Raw genomic sequence first — 26,495 nt, forward strand, 5'->3', positions numbered from 1 at the left:
AGGTGATTAACTAGTTGGTACCTAACCTTCTAATTTCTGTATAAGTCTAATTACATGAAATAGAAGTGGGGGTTTTGATTTTTTACTTTGCTTTTCTGTTTGGAGTATCATTGAAACTACTGTATTGTAAATGATGGAAAATAATTGGATATGTTAAAAAAATACATTGTATTAAAAAAAAAGAATGGATCCTATATTTTGTAAACTGCTTTTTCTGCATCTATCAAGAGGATCATGTGGTTCTTATTCTTTCTTTTACTAATGTTTGATTAATTGACTTATTTGAGAATATGAACTACCCATACAGCCCAGAAATAAATCCCACTTGATCACTGTGGATAATTCTTTTAATGTACTGTTGAATTCAATTTGCTAGTATCTTGTTGAGAATTTTTGCATCCAGGTTCATCAGGGATATTGGCCTGTAACTCACCTGTTTAGTGGAGGCTTTGTCTGATTTTGGAATCAAGGTAATGCTAGCATTGTAGAATGAGTTTGAAATTTTTTTCTTCTATTTTATTTGTTTGGGAACAGTTTGAGAAGAATGGTATTAACTCTTTTTAAAATGTCTGTTAGAATTCCCCTGAAAAGCCATCTGGTCCTAGACTTTTGTTTGTTGGAAGATTTTTGATTACTGATTCAATCTATTTGCTGGTTATGGGGCTGTTCAAATTTTCTATTTCTTCCTGTTTCAGTTTTGGTAGTTTGTATGCTTTTAGGAATTTATCCATTTCTTCCAGATTGCCCAGTTTTTTGGCACAATTTTCAATAATATTCTCTGATTTTTTTTTTTGTATTTCTGTGGTGCTGTTGTGATCTCTTCTCTTTCACTAGTGATTTTATTTATTTGGGTCTTTTCTTTTTTCTTTTTGATAAGCCTGGTGAGGGTTTTATAAATTTTATTAATTTTTTCAAAGAACCAGCTCTTGGCTCTGTTGATCTGTTGTACTGGGTTTTATTTCTAAAGCATTTTTTTCTGCCCTAATCTTTATTATTTCCCTTCTTCTTCTGGCTTTAGGCTTTGTTTGCTGTTCCTTTTATAGCTCTTTAAGGTGTGAGAAGGCTAGAGAAAAATCTGAAGTAAAGGAAAGTTATTTGGGCGTTATAGTACATGTTGTCAACTAATGTATATGAGCTAGATAATGCAATACAGAGTAAGGAGGGGCAAATTCACTATTAACATAGGCCAAGAATATTGTTTCATAAGAAAAACAGTGTAGGTCAGATAATCAAAATACTATAAATCACTCATACAGATGAGAAAGAATGGTCTTTAGGGAGAAAAAATGGATATTCCCACTAATAATGCATGTCTTATTTCTAAAGGAAACTAAATAAAACCCCCTATCAAAGCCCACCATTTTCCTTCCTCCCCATACACATACTTCCATCTACAGGTCAGGCAGCTCCCTTCTCTTGTGCCCCAAATACTCCATCTCCCAGAGACATTAGATCACACTATTGTATCTTCCCTCAGCCACCGGGTTATATTACTTTTAAAACACAACTTCTATGATACACTAAAATTTTGTTACACTTTTATTCTCTTATCATGCCCAAAGTATAATTATGGTACAAAGAACACTAGTGGAAATGATTCCAAATAACTAAATGACAATATGAATATCCTACTAATCATCAATGACCACACTAAAACATAAAGTCACACAGAAATCTTAACCAAGATACTTGAACCTTGCACACTGCAAAAAAATACAACGGTGGATTTTATACATGTATCTGCTCAGTTGAAGATGAGAAAATGCAATTAACTTCTTTTTTATAGGTCAGTGTATTATTCCCATGATCATTACTTAGCCAAGCTACTTAAGGATAACTGTCCTTTAAGGAAAGGACTTTGATTCTCATTAACTAGATTTCTGACCCATAGAGGAGTTTTAGCATTTATTTTCAGGCCCTTTAATTTTTTTTTTCAATTAAGCACTGCATCAAAATTTTAAGTAGTAATGTAATTTAATATTGTTTTGTCAAAGATTCTTACTTAATAAATCTAACCAGACCATTGACTTAACTCCAAAAAAATAAAGATCAAGCTCCTTGACATAACTGTTGTTTAAAAATTTACAAATATAAAGAATATAGGCTGAGATGTTCCCTAAGCAGGTATCCTTTGAGAGAGTGTTCACTTAGCAGTTTAGAAAACCAAAATAAGCAATAATCATCCTTGTCTCTGAGAGATAAACAAACAAAAAGTCTCTTGAAGTGATATATGCATGTCAAAGAGATGGTTAGTAACGAAAATGTGAAGGAGAACTATGAGAGAGTGCATGTCAATTATCCTACATACTGGTTTGAGACAGTCAACGAGTAGGTTAATAAGGACTAGCTGGCATTTACACACTTTGCTCCAGCAAGAACAATGCAGTGACTGCAGTTTTGCTGAATTCCTTAATAGAGTGATTTATTAGGATTTATTAACATAATATCTTCAAAATAAAAAATATAGACCTGAAGCATATTTTATATTTTCTTATACTTAAAAAATTAATAAACTAAAATTCTGTGTTTTTGTAGCTCCTCCATAGTTACTTTAAAATATATTATCAGGGGTACCTGGGTGGCTCAATCAGTTAAGTATCCAACTTTGCCTCAGGTCATGATCTCATGGTTTGTGAATTCGAGTCCCACATGGGGCTCTTCTGCTGTCAGCATAGAGTTCCCTTCAGATCCTCTGTCCCCTTTTTCTGGCATTCCCCCCTCTCTAAAACAAATAAACATTTAAAGATCTTTAAAAATATTAATTTTCTTACAGTTATAAACCTCAAATGTAATGACTCAGGTGATTTGATGCCCCCACCTACACCAAAAGGAAGACTACAGGGTGAGGTAAGCATAAGGAGGAACATAGTATCTCATATATGTTCTGTGGAAATGAAAAGCTATGGTAAGTCACCACATTTTGCCTTTTCCCTGGGATTCCAGGTCTTAAGTAAGGAAGTCACTACTAAGTCCCTATGTCCCTATCAAAGCAGGAAGAGAAAGATGGAAGGCACATTTGCAGAGGCCCAGAAGTGACAAGGCAGAGCACAGCCATGTTCCTGGGCTCATGGGCTGCCCTACTGTTCAGAGTGCAAAAAGTGCTCGTTGACAATGGGGCAGCCACAGTACCAAATGAGACTGAGAAGCCACGTGTGTAAAGAGCATCCTATGCTGCATCTGGAGCTTAGACTCGACACTAAAGCAATTGGGAGCCATTTAACAGTTTTCATTAGGGGAATAATACTATCAGCTCTGTGCTCTAGAAATATCCCTCAGGCTGCTGTGTAGACAACAAGGTAGACGGAGCAATGCTGGAGGAAGGAAAACCAATTGGGAGGCAAGTGAAGTAATCTAAGGAAAGATGAAGTTGTTAAGAACAAAGTTTATGACAGTGAGGATGGAGAGAAGCAGCTGGCTGTGAGAGGTATTAGGGAGGTAGAAGCTGCCAGACTTGATGATGGATTGGGCAACAATGAGGTTGAGGCATTAAAATGACATGCAAGTTTCTCCCTCAGGCAACAGGATAAATAACAGTGCCTGAGTTTCCTTTGGAAGATCAAGGGGTGATATCCACTAAGCAGATTGATATTCACATCAAGAGCTCAGCAGAGTGACCTGGGCTAGAGATAAAGCCCCTGTAGAAGATGCATTTCTTCTGCATTTCTATAGCAAGCTGAATGTATTTTCTATCAGATTAATCACATTATTGCAATTACACGTTTCCTCTCCTTTTCTCTACCAGGCTGTACATTCACTGACAGCAGGGATCATTTGTATTCATCTTTCTATCTCTAGTGCTCAACAAGCAATTAAAAGAATATTTACCAGGCATTGTTTTTACATGCATAAATTTATTCAAATCTCACAACAAACTATGAGGTAGTAGTATTATTATAGTATATTACAGTATTATAATATACCATTATCTTACAGATAAGGAAACTGAAGCTAAGACTCAGTAAATAAATTTACTGAAGACTTCTGCTAGTAAAATAGACACTAAACATAGATTGTGTCCTTAAATACATACTAGGTACTTAGTATCTGTTTATTTAAATAAATTGACCTGACGACTAAATGGAAAATATTTTTCCTAAAGAAATGGAGGACAGTGAATAGAGGAGCATTCAGGTACCAGTTAAAAAACTATTGTTAAAATCTTCTCTAACCCACTTGACTAAGTCAAATTCCTTTTATAAGCTCCCAGATATTTTCCTTTATAGCTTTTGTAATTGCATGTTTCTTTATAAAGCTTTGTATTTCTCTCTTTCTCCTACTCCTTTTCCCATAGTAATTTTCTCATCTTCATTTCCCTAGTGCCTCGTAGTGAGGCTGGTGCTCGCAAAGTCCTTAAAAACAAATTCTATCTGACTTTTGCTTTATTTGGGTCTCTTCTCTTTTCTTTTTGATAAACCTGGTGAGCGTTTTATCAGTCCTTATGAGGTTTGATAAGCCTGGTGAATGGTTGGACTTCTAGGATTTTACAGGGCCAGGCCATACCTGTTGAACTTGATAATTATCTGTTGTAGGAGGCTGTCTTTGTGCACTGTATGATATTTAGCAGCATCCCTGGCCTCCACACTATATGCCAGTAGCACTGATCCCCCAAGTATTAAGAATCAAAAATGTCTGCAGCCATTGCCAGATATCTCCCGGGGGAGAAATGAATGACCAAATTGCACCAGGATTACAACTGTGTCAGAGCTGAAGTGAGAGCGAGGACATAGAAAAGAAAGAAGATTCACCTTAGGAGAGATAGAATCCTCCTTCAGTGATTCTTGCTGCCCAGGCCTAGTAACTGGTTGTTTTCTTTGATCTCAAATTCTCCTGAATCTTTCATTCTAGGTGCATTCATGTTTCCACTCCTCATATGCCAGCCCTTTGACTTTCCTCCATGTTTTCACTTTCACCTAAAAAAAAATTGTATTCTCATGCATTGAGGCACTGAGTTATATATTGGTCGAATGTCAAGCTCCCCGCTCCTCCTGCCTTTTCTCTCTCTGTCCTTCCCTCTCTATTTCTCTCTCTCCCTTTTCCCCTTAGTTACTAGTTACTAACATTAGCTAAGATCTTTCTGTTGAGTCTGCAATTCCCTGTATTAGTTAGCTAATGCCACAAAATTGCTGCATTATAAGCCACAAAAACTCAGTGGCTGAAAACAGCAATCACTTATTATAGAGCTGAGGCTCAGCAGAAAGTTGGCTGTTCCAGGCTGTGTTTGTCAGGAGCTGCTTGGCTCTGCTCTATGTCTCATCCTCCTGGGACTACAGAACTAACCAAGACAGGTTTGTGCCATGGTAAAGGTAGGGAGAGCAAACCCGATTCAGCAAACCCTTTTCAAGTCTTCAGTTATGTCACACTTGCTAATATGCCATTGACCAAAGCAAAGAGAAGAAACCACAGAGTCAAATACAAAAGGTATGGTTATAAAGAGGGAGGTAGAACTAGGGTCACTGTAATGTACAACTTTCCCATTTCTAATTGTCATTATTTCCAACCTTTTTATCTATCTTTTTATCAAGTCTCATGAATGTACTTTCAAGAATAAGACTGCTTGTGCTAGCAAATGTGGTAATAAAATAATCACCTAGTGCTCAGACACTTAGACCTTACATATTAATATTCAATTCAGGTGCTAAAGGTCTACCAATCAACTTTTAATTTATAAATAGGACAGATTTGTCCCCAGATACTCCTGTTAATTTCACTCAATTTTCAGAATAGATAGTGCTTTACTCCTACACAAGAGATATAATTATCACCATTTTTTTAAACTTTGATTGCACATTTTGCCATCTCAAATTAGTCACTACCTACAAATGGGAAGATTAAAAATGGTCAGAATACATAATACTAATTAAACACATAAGGACCAGAGTATTTCATGTACAATGTTCCTTTATTAAATGTAGGAGGTTGACAATACACACTGTAATGAGAAAGAACAGAAACTGATGAGAAATCCCTTTTGAAAGATTGGTAAGACACAGTCACATAATCAAATTGTGATTGTGACACAACGTGGATGAATATTCATTATATTAAGATAATTAAAACTGAATGACTTACTTCTTTCTAGAATAGGCTCTTTTGCTATTGGGATTCTGGATTATCCAAGTTAAAATTCTTATCTGTTGTCTTGAATTTTGAAGTTGGAAAAAACCAGCTGGTTAAGCTCATAGCCTGTCTAGTGGTCCCTGGGAGCAATCAGGCATGCCCCTGGAAACACCGCTGCCCATCTGCCCAAGCAAGAGCAATGGAGGGACTGGGATCAGCAACCTACAGAGCTCCAGGCCTCCTGTGTATCCCTGGTTTTTCTTAAGTTCTATTCTTAAAGCTGCCCATAAAATATTACTAGCTCTATGGCAACCTGGAACATTATAGAATTAATCCACTTAAATCTTGCTTCTTTAACATATACACTTCCATGTATCCCAGACACATAAAATTGATTCATCAATGAATCAGTTCAAAGAATGAATTCAACATTTTCAATATTATCAATAAATGAACGTTTATTCATGTTCAATGAAACTCATGATCTTCCCAATCAACTTTCTCTTTCTTCGGTGCTATTTCCATAAATAGGTCCTACTACCTTCCTGTTGTTCAAGAGCAACATTTGTCAATGACTCCTTTTCCCTTAACCTCCACCTATATCCAAGATATTCCCAAATATATTTGATTACATTTTCTAAATATTTTTGATCAACCTTTCCTCTCCATCCCATTGATATCACATTAGTTCAAACCACCATAAATTTTAAAATTTAGTGAACTCTAGTACTTTGCACTAAATTTTTTCCATTTGTCATTTTGTAGGCTAAGGGGTCAAAGGAAAATGTGGACTTAAAACTCTACAAAGCCTTTCCATGTCTCATAGGATATCATTCAAAATATTCCACCTAAACTTTTGGCATTTTTCACAATATAACCATGGTGATAATAAAAGAAAGCAGTTTACTAAAGAAATTGATGGTGACATAAATGGCTTCATTGAGCCCCATCAATCAAAAGCTCACTGTCCCAAGTTGTCCACCCCGCCTCAGAGGAAAAGATTACTTTATGCTATCTTCCCAAAAGGTAGTGATTGGCAGAAAAGGCATTTGGAGTTCCCCAGGAAATTGTAAGAGATAGATACTCAAGTCCATCTGCCATTTCAGTGTATGACACATTACTGGTATTTAATAAATGTTTGTTTAATTAATTAAAAGGCTGGTAATAAAGATATTACCATTCTTACATTATGGAAAGGAAATTAAGGTCAGTTAAGAAACTTGTGAAAGACTGGAGAGCTTGCAAATCCCTGAGCCATATTTGCATCCTGCTTTGTCTGTTTGCAGATCTCAAAGGCACCACCTGCAAGGTCCAGTGAGTCCACACACATGTGCTCCTTTACGCTGCCCCAGAGAAAGCTGGAAGGTGGAATTAGCAAGAGGGTTGTATCCAGACATCATGGAGCTAATAGTATTTGAAGTTAGGGAATACTGGAGGATATAAATAGTTACTTCAGAGAAACAAAATCTGAAGATAACTCAATTCAGCAAACATCTGCTAGAAGCTGGGAATACCAAGTTGAGGAAGACAGTGGTTCGGGCCCTCCAGAACTCACATTGTGGTAGAGAAAACAAACAGGTGAACAAATGACTATGATAAAATTCCATGAGGCAGTTAGGTAATATAATGAACAAACATAACTCACACTTCCATCCTCTGGGAAATTTGATAGCTCTTTTTGGTAAGAAATTGCCCAAACCAAATCAATCTTGGGTAAGTTGTGAGGTTTTGAAAAGCAGTGAGTAATGACTTCAATTATAACTTGACATTATAACTTGATAATTCAGCATGCAGTCTATGTTCTACTACTTAGTAGATACACAACTTTGAATAAGGAGCACTTTTTAAGCCTCAGCTTTCTCATCTGTTAAATAATTGGGAAAAAATGATAAATAACCCATAGAATATTGAGAATTAAACTACAACAATAGATAACTTTTATAGAGTTTTTGCAGTGTGCCAGACAGTTTTTGGTACATTATCTCATTTTATTTCTATAAAACCCCTATGTGATAAATATTAATAGCTCCATTTTTCAGATGAGAAAACTGAGGTACAGTGAATTAAACAATTTGCCCAAAGTCCATGTGGTATGGCCAAGTAGTCTGGCTCCAAAGCCTGTATCCTTTAATTACTTCTCCAGTTTTAATTCTCAAATTAGATAATGCCTCTAAAGCTTTCAGCATAGGCTTTGTCACATGAATTGAATCAGCTGAACTTTAAAATAGAAATTGCATTTAAAATATCAACCCCTAAAAAATTTTTAAAAAACAATAAGATATCAACCCCATGCATCTTTTACACTTCTCCTGCAGCCCTCTGTCCATTAGAAAAGAAGGACGTGGAAAGGGAGAATAGCATCCTGGAAGCAAAAAGGTGACTTCTCTCCAGGACAGAAAAGGAAATGAACATAAGTGAAAGAGGAGAGATGAAAATGAAAAGAGAAATCATTTACCTATGCCAAAGTAAAACCCAGGTTGGGAGGAGCGAGGAAAGAACCAGAGAATTTGATAACGCAGGCTGAAAACAGGGGGCCTGTTCTGTTCTCTGTATAAAACTCTGAAGTAAGATTGTCATTGGGCAGAACAGAAATCGCTAACAGTTCTGGTCAGGCTGAGGGACAACTGGCCAGAAGTTCATGTTCTGAGCATGCCTTGCCTTCCACATGGTGTGGAAGGAATCCTAAGTTCTATGTGCCTGTGGACAAGTGAATTCAAAGTGAACTAGGCCTCCCAAATCTTATCTAGCAATCCAAGTCTCTATGTAAAGTTTTTTAGGGGAAAAACTTTCAAAGCAAGATACAGCTCTGTAATGGAATCTTTGAAACAAAAATAATCCCCCCATTGAGTCTTTTGTCCCTTCACACACGTGAAGACAAAATATAAGACAAGAAATAGATAGTAACTTTAAATTAAGGAGGGAAATGGTTAAGATCAGCCACACTATATTATTTTAAAGGAACTACAAGAAAATATGATAAATATATGACAAACCCTGAGGAAAGTTTCAGGTCAAAATCACAGCCTCCTTAATAATGTAAAAGATAAAAAAGATGAAATTTGGCATCATATAAAAGACTACATAAACCTTTTAATAAAAAGTCAAAAAACTTTAGATAAGCTATATGGATGTTGCTTCTATTACCGCCATTTTCCACAAAAGTCAGATACTCAGTAATAGGGTTTCCTTCAATTTATTATCCTAAAGCATAAGTTACTATTAATATGACCAATATCAAACACAATAACATATAATGGTTAAGAGCACAGATTCTGGAGTCAGACTTGATCTTTATCTTGCTTATTCCATGTTGCCATATTTGGAAACCCACTTTTTCAAACTAGGTTTTAAACTTGGATTAAATAATTCCTAACTATGTGGTTATTCTGAGGCATAAATGAGACATGATAGGTGTATTGCAGGTATACGGGCATATATAGTAAGTGCTCAAGAAGTGATGGCTCTCTCCCCAACTAAATCTAAATCTAGGCCTAGATACAGATGGAAACGTAAAGACAGACAGATAGATGTGCATGTACAATATTTATATATACTTGATCATTTCATAAGGGTCAATTGTTGGTTGTCTTTGCCACTTCACTGACCAGCTGAAGAAGAAGATGAATCCAGAGAGAAGTATTAAATGATATGGAGGGGGAAGGTAATGAGCAGTTCTCAAACATATTATCCTTAGAAAATTCCTGAAGGGTTACAGGTGAGTAAATTGGTCCATACAAACCTTCATCGTCCAGAGAAGAGTTGGTTCTGATCTAAGTGCAGAGGATTCACTGTGCTCATCTCTATTTCAGTCTTCACCTTTCATCATAATGCTTCAACCACTGGGACTTTGTCACACAGAAGAGTGGAGGTGGGAAGATTCAGAAAGGAACCTATTATAGCCTCTTGTCTCCACAGACAGGAATGGGATCCCTTCCTCTAGGTTCTACAAGGAAGTTACTAGTTGACCAAAAACAAGATCTCAGTTTTTTGAAGCCAATCCAGGTCCCTTTCCACCTTACCCTGCTACTTCCCCAAAGGTGTAGTGTCAGAGCATGGAGAGGTGACTGCATGACACCTCTCCTTTCAGGGAAGCAGGGTCATTCGCTGAGCTCCCAGGGTTCCATTCTTACTTAGGCCTCTTTGCTTCCCACTCCACACATTCTCAATGGGACAGCTCATTTCTACAGTAATAGCTCCCAAACCAGTACTTCCAGCTCAGATAGTCCTGCTAAGCTACACACCGATGTATCCATCTGCATGGTCCATGGGCTAGAAAACTACATTCAAAGTGAAAATTATAATCCCTCCCATTCCTACTTCTCTTCCTGTGTTTACTACCTTGTGTAAGGCAGCAATAGCCATCTTGTGAGGCATTTTTGATGTGATCTGTATTCAAATGAGATTGACACTTTCTAAAATTAAAATTGGTCACATACTCATTAGAGAGAAAAAAAAATCCTTCAGTGGTTCCCATTTACTCCAATATGTATTCCAGAATTGTGAGAACCCTCCAGCTCTCCTTCCACCCCTGCCCCCACCCCCATCAGGTCCCAGTGAGTTCCCTTCAATGGCTCCCACTGTGTCCATTGCACAGATATATCCAAGTAGCATCACACGGTTCTGCGGCATCTACTTACCTGGTAACATCTTCAGTGCCAGAAACAGAGCCTGACACACATTTAGTGACAATGTTGATTATTAGTTGAATCAGTAATTGAATCATTGAAAGTCAAAGTCTTAGGATAACTTCACTGCCTGTCAAGTCTTAGATTAGGTGATCACTTAACCACTCTTTGTCTTAAGTCCTTCATCTCTAAAGTGACATTATGTCCATCCTACCAAGTCATTATGAGGACTAAATGAGGTCACAGATGTGAATACAATTTGTAACAAACCACGTCCAGTAGAGTTTCATTTATGTTGACTTTGGCCATTTGTAAGTTCATTCTAGCAGTGTGAAGACTGTTAAAAGGAAATTTTCTCAGAATCTATTTAACTCCAAGAATAAGCCCTTGAAAATATCTTATTGAACAAAATCTGAAGATCAACTTGTAAGTGCCGGTGTCATCAGGATCCTTAATTATGAAGTAACAAGAAGTGGATGAACTGTCAAGGTTATGAGAGCCACTTTCTTCCCACCCCACCACTTTATTTACACAGTAGAGCTCTCATGCACTTGCAGAGTGGTGGGGGGGGGGGAGAAGTGGTAAATGTACAAAGTATTATAACAAAGTCCACTTTTAAATAATTATAACTTAAGTTAATTACATTGACATTTCTCAGCAAGGATTAAGTAAGTCAGAAGGGGGAAAAAGGCATATGAGAAAATAAAAAGCAAGGGTTGGACTACAAGAGCATCTCTTTTGTCTTTCATTCAGGAGTGTAATTAAATTAAGTAGGATTGATTGAGTGTCAAACATCTGTGGGAGTCATTTCCTAACTTCATTAATGCTATTGTGCCTGAAGAAGCCTCAGTGGTAATTTCTCTCACAAGTATCTAATGAGAGTCTAGTGATGTGATATGAAAGCATTACACCGAGCCTCTGTGCCCTATGCCGCAGCCGATCTATGTGTGAGGAATTTATTAGAAAGGCTGGCCTGGCAACAGCAAAGCTACATTATCCACCTCAGCAGTGGGAGTAGGACAGCAGGCAGCAGTGAGCTGGGGTAATGGAGTCATAAAGTTGAGAGTTTAGACAGCAAGCATAACAGAATAAAAACAAGACTGCTAAGGAGAACTAAATGGTCATAAAAAGATCATATATAATGAGGTACAGCAGATAATGAGGTGCATTTAGATGAAAAACACTAAATAAAAATTATGACTGCTTCCTATTTAACCCTATAACCATCACAGCTTCTTCCCAGCAGCTGGATTTGCCAGGTAAACTAAAGCGAGTAAACTAAGTGGAAGGAAAAAATATGTATGTTGGCCAGCTTAGTTCATTATTATAAGCATTGCTGAAGATATAGAGGACCCCAGTAGAATATGAGGTACTGAGAAAGACATTATGAAAGATCTATAACCCCTATCCTTTTTACAGAATTATGATTTTAAAAGGTTATACTATTATAGTCATAAAGTAATTAAGTGGGGGATAAATGTAAGGTTGGTTGTTTTATTCAAGTTACCATTGTGGCTAGAAGCTGCCTGCTCCCAAGCTTTGTTCATTCGCCCATTTACCAGCTAATGAGCATTTACTATGTACTGGAAATCCTGGCCAGCTGTAAGGATGCCAAGTCACATAAGACCAGTCCTTGCTTTTCAGTAGCTTTTACACTGGTACAGAAAACTTACAAGTAATTAAATCAGCAAAATAAATTTTAAGTGGAAAAACAGAGATGAGCACTGAATCCCATGGGAGCACAAGGGCCACAACACGCGACAGAGCTCAGAATACTGAAAATGAATAGAAATCAGGTTGATTTGAGGGCACTAAGGTTGATGGAGAAGAGAAAGGGAGGATGACAGAGTTTCGATGTGAGGAAATAGCATTTACAAAATCACCTAGATATGAGGTGACAAATTTGAAGAAGGACTAGAAAAAGAATGCTGATATGATTTGAGATTGGAGAGGCCAGGTTTGGGGCCATGACGTGGAGCTACGATTTTGTCCTGCACGTGAGCAATGGGAACCATTGAGGGCTGCTGCACTCACTTAACTACTGCCACAAGCACAACATTTAAATATAACCCTCCACTGCTGAATTCTCTTGTTGAGAAAAATGAAGTCTGAAAGAGATAATATATGATTTTATGAAATGACTAACTTAAATTTACACATCTAATTTCTCATTGTAAGGGATACCCATCATTCAATATAGCATATGTTTCTATAGCAAGGTAGTCTGTATTTGACAGGACCAACTATGGAGACTTACCAATTTTGCTGGATTCTAAGTAATCCCTACACACTAAATCCTACTTGAAAGCCTCTTTGTAATGTAATGATATATGGTGTTAAAATGAACAAAGCTGCTCTGCAGTTTTATGAAGTTATGTTCATTTAGTATCTCATGCTACTTATAAATGGGAGTTTTGACTCAATCAAAGGGAATATTGTCATTTGAAATTAACTTATCCTGAAGTCATTATCAGAAAGGAATTTAATAATCATATCAATATTTTTTATAACACCTTGAAAATTTAGTAGCATTATACTACTTATATTGTGATATAGTGTTTATATTTCTGGCCATTGTTTGTGTGCCAAGCTTCCAGTATAAGTAGCTGTTGAGAGCTGGAGATTTGATATGAGCTATGGTTGAAACAACCCTGCTCATCAACAGCCCATTATGTAACAGAGCTCTACGGCAGTGATTTGTCCTGGAGTAGTGGCTCAGCAACATGTACCACCTTAGAAAACGAATGCACCCATGGTCAACTAAACGAGACTGTGAGCATCTTGAAGATAGAAATCACCACATTCATCACTGTTTGGCTTGACAGAGGTTCAGCAAATATATTAGAGTGTTGTCAACTGATGTCATCGTCATCCCCATCTATAGTATGCTCTGCTTGTGGGGGTGGGGACAGTATATTATGGAGAGATCACATTTCCCAGAATTCCCTTCCCCATATTGTTCTAGGTCAGTATCTGCTGGGAGAGGAATATGCGTGTCCCTGCAAACTAAAAAGAACCCATTATTCTCACAGCTGTGGAAGAAGAACCTGCTTGAGAACCTTCTATTTAGATGTAGACACCATGAATAATGGCTCCCCTGACTTTTGTGTCCCCAGCCTATCCAACAATTAGGAAAGCCTCTATTCTCCTGCATTAAAACCCTTCCTACTCAGAAAATTTGAAGTGGCTTCTGGAGTTTTTCTCACCTAAGTCTGGCTGGAATGAGCTCGTTAGTGGAGAAAAGACAAGAAGACAGGAAATAAAGAAGAAAGGAAAAAGGAATGGAAAGGAGAGAAAGGAACAGAGGTACGAATGAAATCCCCTCCTTGGTTTTAAAAATACAGCAAAACAGAGCGAGGGGTAATCTCATTCTTAATTCTATGTGCACTCTACCTCCTCAGGAAAGGAGTGTAAGTTCTTCCATACTTTGGAAATATTAAAATGTCAGGAACTGTGACTCAAAGCCAGTCTTCCTCACTATCCATGGACACCAATAATGTATATCACTGAAGATGAGCATCACAAGAAATTGTTACTAATTCTCTAAATTAAAAACGTGAAATGTCATATTAATTAATCATCACAGCTGATAGAATAATTGAGCCAATCAGAAGAAAGCCTGGAACAGCAGTGCAAACATCTACTTAAACCCACAGTGAACTTTCAGGGAATGATCCATATCAGTCAAAACCAAAAGAAACTACTCTTTTAAATATTTCTACTCTGAAAAAGAATAGGTGCTACAAGTAGGCAACCTAAAACAATGAAGGTTCTGTGAATCAAATCCCTAACTTTTTTGTTTCACTATTCATGAGCCAAATGTTAGGGGAATAAAAAGCAGAATAAATTTGAGGCATATGTTAAACAAAGGAAGGTGTTAAGCATACGAATGTTGACATATTTAAATCTGAACTAAAACAATTACTACTTGTAATACATCCAGTTTCTGAAACTACTAAATTCAGTATACCAATTTCTTCATGTGAGTATATGTATTCATTTTTCACAATTTCTTAAAAAATTTTTAGCTCTTCAAACATTTTCACTGATCCACAAAATGTAACTAATCCTTCCCACACTTATTGTTGTCAATGAAGTGACAATGACACCTGTTAGCAATTTAAGCCATATAGTAACAGTTTTTAAAATCATCTTTAGACAGTGTTTACTAAGAAAGCAATGAATTTTCAGCTGAATTTCTTAGAACTTGAGTCTGGTGGCCTATGCTAATTTACTTGGCTATGTATATGTTTCTCAACCCAAACTTCTTTCCCCAAACCAACTCCTCTTGACTTATTACTATTCTTTCAGCCACCTGAGCTTGAAAACTCAGCGTTCTCTTTGGATTCTTTCCTTTATTTTGCACATTCAATCTGAAGCAAAAAAGCATAGAATTTTCTAGCACCTTTCCCTTCTCTTCTCATTCCCGCAATACTGTACAAACTGGCTTTCTCTTTCAATCTACTAAATGAAGAAATTATTTAACAAATGTGAAGAAAGTTTCTGACATATCACAGATTCTCAATAATGTTAGTTCCATTATCCTGCTTTCCTTTCATCTCTCTGGTCTAAAGTCTAAACCATCTGAAGGAAAATTCTGATCAGATTATTACCCTGCTTAAAAATACCCAGGACACCTCTTTCCCAAAGCATGGCCCACTCAACCAACTTTCAAAAGTGTCTGGTTCACATTCACCTTGTCAATTTTGTCTTTCTGCTCTCTTATAGACTACCCTCATGCTTCACAAATGAGATCAGTACCCAGTGATATATTCAAATATATCTGAGCTTCAGCCCTCACCAGGCCAGCCTCCACTGGAAATAATTAAATAACCTGTTGGTTAACTGCAAAACACTGGAGAGTGAACCTAGTTATCTTAACATCAAGTGTATAGCCTTGAGTATCCAACTTAACTCCATGAGGAGAAACATCAACAATGAATATGTTATATCCTTGTACCCCAAAAAGCCAGAGCACTTAGTGTCTATGCTGTGGATCAGCAAATTATGGCCCACAGACCAAATCTAGCTCATCCTGTTTTTATATAGCATAGAAGCTAAGAAAGGGTTTTACATTTTTAAATTCTTGAAAAAATCAAATGAAGCATAATATGTCATGCTACATGAACACCATATCAACTTCAAATCCAGTGTCCATAAATAAAGTTTTATTGGAACACAGCCATGATCAGCCATTTACATAGCTGCTGTTATGCTACTACAACAAAGTTAAATAGTTGCAACAGAGACCATATGGCCCACAAAGCCTAAAATATGTACTATCTAGTCCTTAAAAAAATCTTTGATGGCCCTTGATCTAGACTATGAATTAGGAACGTGTACTACTTAGTATTAATATTTATACTTTGTTTGTATTTCCTATTTTCCAACTTCTCTTAAAGCCCCTTAAGAATAGAAATCTTTTTGATACATCCTAACAATGTGGCCTACAATAGATGTCTTGTTTTTGTTTTTTTTGTTTATTTGTTTGTTTGCTTGTTTACATAGATGATACCTAAAGATGCTTGTGAGTGACTCTCATGCTATTTCTACAAATAGGTATAGGTAAGCACAAAGATTTTCCTGGACCAACTGGGGAAACAAGTAGCAGACTATATTAACAACAGTTTTAATTGTAGAAGATGTTATTTTTTCTCCCACTAAAAAAAAAAAAAAATACTTGCTAATACTCATTTAAGTATTTCCCAGAAGTGCTTTCCTTAGAATTCCTTGTACCTTAGAATACACTTAGCAGTACAATGCCATTATGGCACATCTTAGCTTATTTCATTTTCAGTGAAATTTTTTTTGACCCAACTACCTCTGAAAAATAACTGTAAATCTGGGACACAGCTCTTTAGATAATGAAATTATCAAACTCAATGTTTTCATGGGAAAGGGCACGATGTCCCTAGATGAAACCAAAATAACTGACCAGTTAGGTTGGTTCCATTCAATAGCAGTTTTTCTGTGGGAGAAAACATAAAACTAATCATTTGACTGAATTAACTTAATTCTATCCAAATACTCTACCTAGGAGCATTGTACAGAAAGTATATACCCTGACTACTCAAAGGTTAATGCCCCACCATCAAATATAATGTGTGTGTATGTTTGTGTGTCCACGCATGCGGGTATGTGTGTGTATTGTACTTCAGGTGACTGAATAAAGAGTAAACCTTAATATAAAACATCACCATGAAATATACTGCACATTTTTGGGCCCTTGTAGATTTGCCAATTTTTTCCCTTCTGAATCTCTAAGACCTGTGTGAGCAGTCAACAATGTTATGTCAATTGTTTACAAAACAGATCTCATTCACAGGGGAAATAGAAGCCTGATTCAGTACTCAGAGAAGCTGAGAAAGAAAGGAAAAAAAAGAATAGATGAATCACTGACAGTTGCAGATTTTCATTTGAAGTAGTAAAATCTAACGAGTAAATAGGATGTCAGCAGAATCTAAGACTTCTTTTTTGGCCATAGGTTTATATTAAGAAATATTGGCACAATATTCTTTCAACATGAGAAACATTTTTAATAACAGGATTCTTAGAATAAGACAAAACTGATATGTAATGGATTGTATACCTTCAGCATCTGTTGTAATTTCCCTTTGTTTCTTTCACTAAGTTTTCTTAACCTTTCTGCATTTCTCAAAATTTGGATAGCAAATTAACGTGTTAAGACCATGTGTTGTCACTCAAAGTATTTCAAAAGTTTCAAATGATCTCTGTTGGTCTTTTCATGTTACTTGTAAAGAGAGTTGTAAATACAACATTTCCAACAGTTGTTCCAAGCACATCATATACATAATGTCAGGTAGTTGCACTGTCATCAGTAAATCTAATATACAGTTGAGCTGTACAGTCTAATATATTAAAAAAATTTTTTTGGTAAAAGCTGTTCTTCATTATATAACTTCATTACTCAGCTAACTTCATCTTATAAAATATTAAATCTCTTCCTAGACACATTTTCAGAAGAAAGAACTGCAGGGTCAGAGTGGACAACTATTATTTCTAAATCTCCAGAATCCATTCATCCTACTTTGCTAGTAGCATTCTAGTTTTCATATAGGGACTCATCCTTCCTTCATTCATAGATCACACAGTTGCTGTGAAGCTCAGTTCACTTCCATCTGGGGTAACGTGATTCCAGCTTGGTCAGTAGATCATCTCCTTCCCCAGTAAGGGGCTGGGGGTGACAGGGATTGATTTGTAGGCACGTGGTTCAGGCTGAGTCAGTCAGGTCCAAGCAGGGCTGGTCTTGGAACTTTAGCCTGAATGACTGACAACATATTTGAATGTGTACTTTAATCTGGTGAGGTGTGAGGCTGATGCTGCACCATAATGGCATGGTGTATCAGTGACTAGAGCCAATGTCAAAAAGGTTATATGAAGAAATGAAGAGAGAGAATGTTGTCCTGGTGAAAATCATTTGAGCTCTCTCTTTCCCAAAGCAACTTTGTTTCCAGACTTCTTATTTTTATGTGCTAATAGATACCCTTTGAATAAGTTAGAGTTGGGCATTCTGCCACTTGCTATTAAAAAAGTACTGATGGGGCACCTGGGTGGCTCAGTCAGGTAAGCATCCTATTTCAACTCAGGTCATGATCTCACAGTTTGTAGGTTCAAGCCCCATGTTGGGCTGGAGCCTGCTTCAGATTCTGTCTCCCTCTCTCTCTGCTCCTCCCCTGCTTGCTCTCTCTCTCTCCCTCTCTCTCTTAAATAAATAATAAACATTAAATTTTTTAAAGTCCTGATATAACAATTGGTGACTCTTGCTCTCCTGTATCCCTAATAGGCATAGAGGGTAAAACCCCAGTGCTTTTTTACACCTCCATTCAGAAATCTCAACTCCTCATTTCCATAGTGCAGGAAGCTTTCAAGAACACAGGTTTAACAGCAATCTCCATTCCTAAAACATTTCTGGCTGAGTTTCCTTCCACCACTTCATCAGCCTTCAGGAAGGGATAAGCAATACTGCTGATTCCCTCCAAGAACTTATCCTTAAATCCTCCAAGATCAGACATTGTGTGGTAAGAGTACAAATGTGTGTGAAGAGCCTAAAATAAAGGGGCATCTCTAGGAATGGTGGTTGGAAATTAATGTTCAGTCATCCCTCACATGTGGAGAGCCATCCTTAAATATCAGTCTGGGAGGAGCTATACCTTTGGTGTTTGATTTTAAAAGAGATGGTGAATTTCCATGCAAAAGGTAAACAATGGTAGAATTGGTCCACTTACTTACTTCAGTAAACAGAACTATGAACAAAGAAATACTGGACTTGCCTGAGCTTGGTGAGCAGACTTTGTAAAGTGTTTAAAATATAAGAAACTAGTCTTAAACAAATAACTCAGAAGTTGGATTTCCTTTTGATAAACAAGTCTAATATGTTTTCATTCCCGCACTAAAATAAATATCTAAGATCAGATTTGGAAATCACCATCCAGAAGTGAGGTCCGTAAGTCAACATTGTCAAATCCCAACTCTACAGTTCTCTAAATCTCTTTAGGTTTATTCTGTATTCAACTCCCCCCATCATGTGCCTTTCCTCCAACTTTGGAAAGAATCAACCCTAGTGAAAGGTCATCTTCCTTCCTGTGTCTCTCTAACCTCCGCTCTTAATGTGAGATTTTAAAGCCTAGAATCTTAATTTTGTGTATTTCCCCACATTTGGGGGCAGGGGAAAAAACCTTCTCAGGCAAGCTGACCAGAAAGATTTTTAGAGTCAAGGCTTGGAAATGTGTGTGCTGAAAGCAACCTTCCTGAGCTGAGCAGAGAGGGCTAGAGGTTGCCTCTCTCCACTCGGTGAGGAGAGCAGAGCAACAGGAACTGGAGAAAGGCTTGCATCCAGCTGGAGTGAAGGGAGTGCTAGCTGCCACCATACTTGGCATAGACTCCAATGAAGCTCGGAGACTACTTACATAAGGAGCCATCCCCAACGTCCTTTCAACTCAGGCATGAAAACCCTTATAAAGTGATCTGAAGGAGGGAAGTTCTCACCCTGTATAGAGAAGCCTGTCTGTCAGAATCACACTTAATTTCAAAGAGCTACTACATTGAAAGACGCGTTAGAAAACTGTGGAATGCAAGGTGAAAAACACTTCCTGGCCTATGTGGTCAATGTATGAACAGAGCAGATGGGATGTATTTTTGGTGGTTTAGTATGGATGGAGCTGAGCACGTCTCTTGCCCGCACCTTAGCTGTGTGCTCCAAAATCCCAGCCTAATACTACAGGCAGCTGGTCAAACATGGGAAACACTTTATATTTTAAAATATCATACTTTGATTCATTAACTTTTAAACCAGTTTTCCTCGGCTACATGCTCTAATATCTTTATACTCTCAGGTTAATTTCTTAGAAAAAGTGTTCTTTACAAATTCAAATTCAAAATAAATTAACTCCCTTGTTTCACACATTTTGCCTAAATATACTATTTTTACTAAGTTATAATATAAAGTATACATTTATTTCTAATTTTTTAAACATTTATTTATTTTTGAGAGAGATTGGCAGAGTGCAAGCGGGGGAGGGTCAGAGAGAGATGGAGAACCAGAATCTGAAGCAAGCCCTAGGCTCTGAGCTATCAGCACAGAGCCAGAGGCGGGGCTGGAACTCACAGACAGCAAGATCGTGACCTGAACCAAAGTTGGATGATTAAGTGATTGAGCCACCCAGGTATCTTTATTTCTAGAGAGAGTAAAATATTTTCACCAGTGGTAGAAATCTCAAGCATGTAATTAAATACCAACATCACACCCATCTTAACTTAGATCTTCAGACCATCTGAAAGTACTTTTTAATGAAGTAAAATAACCACAATTTATCATGTTTTCAGTAAAAATAAGTTAACATATTAGAAGGCATTAAAATTCACTAAATTGGGAGATTGAACTTGGAAAGAATGTAGACATTATACAGCTATATGTGTGTATCTCCATAATACAAAAAAAGGTACATAAGATGCACAGTAGGTAATAAATTAAATATATAAGCAAAGTATATATAGTCTATAAGAAATTAGCCAGACAAGATTCTTTAAGATGGGGCTTGTATTTTTTAGTCACTATGTATTTCTCACTTTGTAAAGTTTTGTCTGCACTATTAAATGCACAGAACACCTGTAAGCCATAAACAAAAGCCAGCTGGATGTCAACTGTTGAAACCTTCCCATCTTAGTAAGGAAACGAACATGTTTTTCCTGCTAATTTACACTGCACTTCACAGTTAAAGTTACCTTAAAAGTGTTAAAGATAACAGTAATTCTGTGATCTGATTAAACTTGAAAGGGCACTGTCTTTCCTCTCCTTAAGCACAGAGAAAGTTGAAAAAGGCATTCTAAACTAAGATATTCACAGGAGTTTTTTAATAAGCAAAATATTTTACTTCTAACACTGACTGCACAATTTACACATAGACTGCAATGAGAGCCATGCTTAAACGATAACAATGAAATGCAACTGTCTGCAAAGGACCCAGCACAGTGCCAGGCATGCCAAGTGCTCATTGCCTGTCGGTCATTAGAGACTCTGCCCCAGAGCACCTCATGATCCATGGTGCCTGAGATGACTCCTCTGTAAATTCCAGTGCTTGGAAAAATCTTGCCTCATACTGTACCCCAAGCTGTAGGGAGGCTGTGAGAACCTCTGAGGTGTCTAAGGACCCAGTCTCACGGCCAACTTCCTCCTCATATTCCCAGTCCTGCGAGGCCAGCTCTCAAAGTTAACACTACAGAGGGAAAAACATGGACTCAAGGGAAGCATAACTAACTCACAACTTCTCTTTTGCACATTGTTTGATATCTATAGGCAAAATGGAACAGAAACTTTATATACCCTGGCACTCCCCCAGATTACAATTGTTAGGGAGTATTCCAAGTCGCGTTTCTTTCTATTACTTTTCCTTTTTCGAAACAGAAATGTATTGTCCACTCCTGGTTTTTCATTATTGTAATTCAAATATGCGTTTTATACAAACATGCACTGGCCTTCCTAACTTCGCCCTATGAAAACTTTCCCCTTCTCTTCTCCCATTGTCTCTACCTCCCCTCCCCTCAAAATACTATATCGCTGTAATCTCCAAGTTCCCTTGTAGTTTTCAAGTTTTGAGTTATTTTCAACTGCTCTCTTCGCTCTTCACACAGCCTCCCACAAACACCGAAATTATGTCATTTTAATCTACCATTTCCTCTCCGCTCCCACAACCACCCAGCCCAGGGTCCTCATCAGCCCACATCTGAGTGACAGTGGTGATTTCTGAGTGGGTTTCTCTGCCGCCAGTCTCTTTTCATCAAATCCCACCTACTCACAGATGCTCTAATGATTTTCCTCTAACTTCATTTTCTTCAGGTCCTTTGCCAGCTCAGCAGTCTCCGGTGCTTTAAGTGTCACTTATTATGCACACCCCAAGCCCTCCCTGCCCTTCAGGACTTTCCACTAATATTACACCCCCAGGATCCATCCCACCTTCATTTCTCATTACCTTTCACTGCAGCCTCTCTGCTCTGGCCAGCACCAGCTGCCTGTCGTCACACATAAGTGAGATGCTCATTTTCATCTCTGTATCTTTCCTCACGCAACCCCCACCCACCCACTGACCTACAAATTCATTTCTGCTCTTTCCATCAATATCTTGCTTCTCTTCAAAATTTGGCCCATCACTCATCTCTTCAGAAATTCCTCCTTACTTAATTGCAAACAAATACAGAATTCCTTCTGCGTTTTATCCCCTCAAAACAGAGCAAACCTCTAGAATTGTTGAGGATGGGGACTTGGGGACAGAAAGTGATTCAGGGAAATAAATACATGTTGCTTATGTGACGAATGCACAGCTAGTTTGATCTAAATTCGTAACAAAGAAAACGTCTTGCAAGTAAAATGATCAAAGGTCAAAGAAACAAAGCACTCTGTTTTTAAATGTTTATTCTTTTTTTTTATATTTTGAAGGAAAGAGAGTGTAAGGGAAGGACAGAAAGAGAGGGGGAGAGAGAGAATCCCAAGCAGAGAAGACCAATGCAGGACTCGAACTCATAAACCATGAGATCACAGCCTAAGTGAAAATCAAGAGTCAGATGTTTAACCGACTGAGCTACCCAGGTGCCCCTGAACAAAGCACTTTTACTCATGAAGGCTTTTATAACAGAAATATCCATGTATAGTAACAATAGCTACCATTCATTAAGGGCTTTATTTTAGTTCTACTGAGGACCTTATATACACACCAAGTACGTTAATTTTCATAACAAACAAGGTAAGCATTGCTGTAGTCATGTTACAGAGAAGAAAGCTGATGGCCAGGAAAGCAAAATAACTTGCCTGAGTCACACTGTAGGAATAAAGAGAATTTGAACCCAGGTTTGTTCTTACTCTGAAATCTACTGTCTTGACTACATAAGCTACTGCCACAAATTCCTAACAGCATTCATAGCATTCTGTTTAGACAGTTCTTAGAAAAAAATCACACCTAAGCTGACTAATTTCACTTTTTCAATTGCTGCTTCTTTTTCACTTTTTCAATACTGCCCACATTCTCCCCTCTCTTCCCATACAATTCCTCCTCTTTCTTCTGCACTAACAATCTCCTAGTAAACCCATCCCTTATAGCAACGAGAAAATTGGAGCCATTACATACAAATCCCTCCTATTCCCACAAGTCATCCTAAAAACAGATTGAATTTGAATGATATTTCTCTCCCATTACAGCGTCCCTCTCCATGAAAAGGTCAATACATCAGACTAATAGATTGGTGTAGATTGGTGCCATAGTACCAATATCCTCTTTTCTCTCTTTCTTTCTTTTTGTTTTTCATGTTTATTTATTTAGTTTGAGAGAAGAGAGTGCAGGGGAGGGGTAGAGATGAAGAGAGAGAATCCCCAGCAGGCTCCATGGCATCAGTGAGGAGCTGACATAGGAGTCCATCTCACCAACTGTGAGATCATCACTTGGGCTGAAATCAAGAGTGGAACACTTAACCCACTGAGCCACCCAGGTGCCCTGACACTCCCTCTGTTCTTCTCAAAGACTTTATCATTTAACCTCCAATATCCTTTATCATCAATATTTTTCTTTCTACTGTACCATTTCCATTATTTCTACTGTAACAGTCATAATTTTAAAAGTAAATAATATATAATAAAGATTTTTCAATTCTCCTAACCCTATCAATTAGTTTAGATATGGCCTCATTTCCTTGTTCCTCTCCACAGTCAAACTCCCCAAATGCATTGTTTTCACAGCATTCCCTACTTCCTTACCTCCTATTTGTCATAAATTCCTCTAAATACTGTTTTCTTCCTCTTTCCACAGGAATTATTCCAATCACGTTTCCAAGGATCTCTGTAGAGGTCAAATCCATGTTGCCAAGTTCAGTGGGAATGTTCCTTCTTTTTCTCACTTGACTTTTCCACAGGTTATAACAAGTTTCACCACTCTTTTCTGAAAATACTCTTTTCTTTACCTCAGTGATATCACTGACTGTCCACCCATCTCTACTATTCCTTCTCAATTTCCTTGGCTGAACTATGCTTTCTTCTATCTAAATTTTGAAGTCCTTAGGAGTATGCCTTGTGCTTATTTTCTTCTCTCTGTATTCTTCCTAAGTGAGCTCATTAAATACCCCGGGTTTAAATAAAATTATGTCTATGATTCTGAAATTTATTTCGCTTGCCCAGACCTCTCCTTTGACTCCTATATTTGGTTTACCCTTTGCATCTTATTAATAGATGCAAAAGGAGAAATTTTTTTCCTTCTAAAACTTGTTTTCACACACACACACACACACACACACACACACACACCAAACCCATTTTTTTTCTAACTCAATAAAATGCCTAATCAATTCTCAACTACTCAAACCAAACCCTTAATCCTTCATATTCAATTCAAAAGTAAGTCTTGTGTACTCTATTGTATACTCTTTTGTGGGACAGGCCCCAATTACCTCTTACCTGTGCCACAATAAATGTCTTAAAATAGTCCTATTTCCATTTTTTCCCTCTCCTATCCATTCTCCACTTATTTATCATAAGGATCTTCAAAAGACATAAGTCAGAATAATCTTATTTTCTTGCTTCTCATTGATAGCTTCTCATTGTCCATAGCTTTAAATCCAAAATATCTCCACATTCTGTATTAGAAACAGATACACTTGGGGCACCTGGGTGGCTCAGTTGGTTAAGCATTCAACTTTGGCTCAGGTCATGATCTTGTGGTAAGTGAGTTATGAGCCCCGTGTTGGACTCTGTGATGACAGCCCAGACATTGGAGTCTGCTTTGGAATCTGTGAGCTCCTCTTTCTCTGCCTCTCCCCTACTCATGCTCTGTCTCTCTCTGGCTTTAAAAAAATAAATAACTGTTAAAAAATAAAAAACACAGAAAATAGATAAATGTTTCTGTAAAGAGCCAATTGCTAAATATTATACGCTTTTTGGGCTATATGGTCTCATTCAAACTATTCATCTCTGCCACTGTAGCATGAAAGCAACCATAAACAATATGTAAAGGATTGAGCATGACTGAATTTCAATAAAACTTTATTTGTGAGAAACTAGCAGAATTTTGCTAAATTAACCAAATTTGGCCCATGGGCAGTAATTTGTCAGCCATTACCTAAAAGGTCCTACATGAATCATATCCCTGTGTAACCACATTTGTACCATTATCTCCCCCAGTCGTGCTGTCTTGGCCACACTGTCTTCAATTCCAAGAAAATGCCCATGTATATACAGTCCTTAGAGCCTGGAATTCTCTGCTGACCCTTATCTTTCACTTAATTATTAGTTTCATTTCAGATGCCACTTCTAAACGAGGATTTCCCTAATCACCCTGTGTGAAATAAAGACACTACCTTACTATCATTATTTTCTATTCTCAAGGCTTTACTTCCTTTTCTCATAAAAATTACCCACTAAAAATCATTAGACTTATCTCTTTACTTTTTTTCTGTTTTTTTTTTCCCTAGCAGAATGTAGATTCTATAAAGACAAGTACCCATGTATATCTGATCATCATTTTATTCTTCTTGGCTAGCCTTGTGCCTGTCTAACACATAGCAGCTGTTGTTCAATAAATATTTCTTGAAAGGAAAAATGAAAAGAATCAAATACAGCTATGTCTACTCAGTCACACAAAATAAGAATTGATTATAACATTGGTCTGCAATTTTTTATTACTATATACACTTCAAGGTAAGAAAAAAAATAGTATACCCCGCCAGTATATGTGCATGCTTTTTTATAAATAATACATATACTATAGATATAGTGTATATGTATTATGGAAAGAAAGAAAGAGAAAGAAAGAAAATGGAAAGAAGTTTATTTCTTCCTCATATATATCAAAAGATACAATCCTTATCTGTGGCAACTCTCTTACAAATGGCTCCACAATCTTTAACACATAGCTTTTGAAGTCACCATGTTTATATCATCCATCAAATCAGCAGAAGGGAAAGAGCATTTATGAGAACAATGTGGGTTTTTATGGGTCAGGCCTAGAAGTTGAATACATCACTCAGGTCACATACTATTACCTGGAAATCAATCATATCGATGCGCCTAACTGCAAGGGAGTTTGTGAATTGTAATCTACCTGTGTTCCAGAAAAAAACATTAATTATTTTGATGACCCGCTAACCTATGTCTGCCATATTCATGTTCATGGCACTTCTATTTTCCTTCTTCTGTTTCTTCATCTTGTTTAGTCACTGGAGGAACCAAATAGCCCACTTTGGAAATCACTGGATTAGAAGATTATATGACCATTATAACATTAACATTTCTAAATAGTCTTAACTGACAGACAACGTTCA

General features: G+C 37.3%; 1 long non-coding RNA gene across 1 annotated transcript in view; it reads right to left on the reverse strand.

Moving 5' to 3' along the window:
• Positions 1-10,869, reverse strand: part of LOC115296994 — a 54,723-nt gene extending 43,854 nt beyond the window's left edge. The window contains exons 1-2 of the long non-coding RNA XR_003911195.1: positions 10,695-10,869; positions 9,797-10,014 (exon numbers count right to left, since the gene is read on the reverse strand). This is a non-coding gene — a long non-coding RNA (uncharacterized LOC115296994). The remainder of the gene's footprint in view (positions 1-9,796; positions 10,015-10,694) is intronic.
• Between the last annotated feature and the right edge of the window lie 15,626 nt (positions 10,870-26,495).

The sequence above is a fragment of the Suricata suricatta genome, chromosome 1 (assembly GCF_006229205.1).
Source record: "Suricata suricatta isolate VVHF042 chromosome 1, meerkat_22Aug2017_6uvM2_HiC, whole genome shotgun sequence".
In the NCBI taxonomy this organism is placed as follows: domain Eukaryota; kingdom Metazoa; phylum Chordata; class Mammalia; order Carnivora; family Herpestidae; genus Suricata; species Suricata suricatta.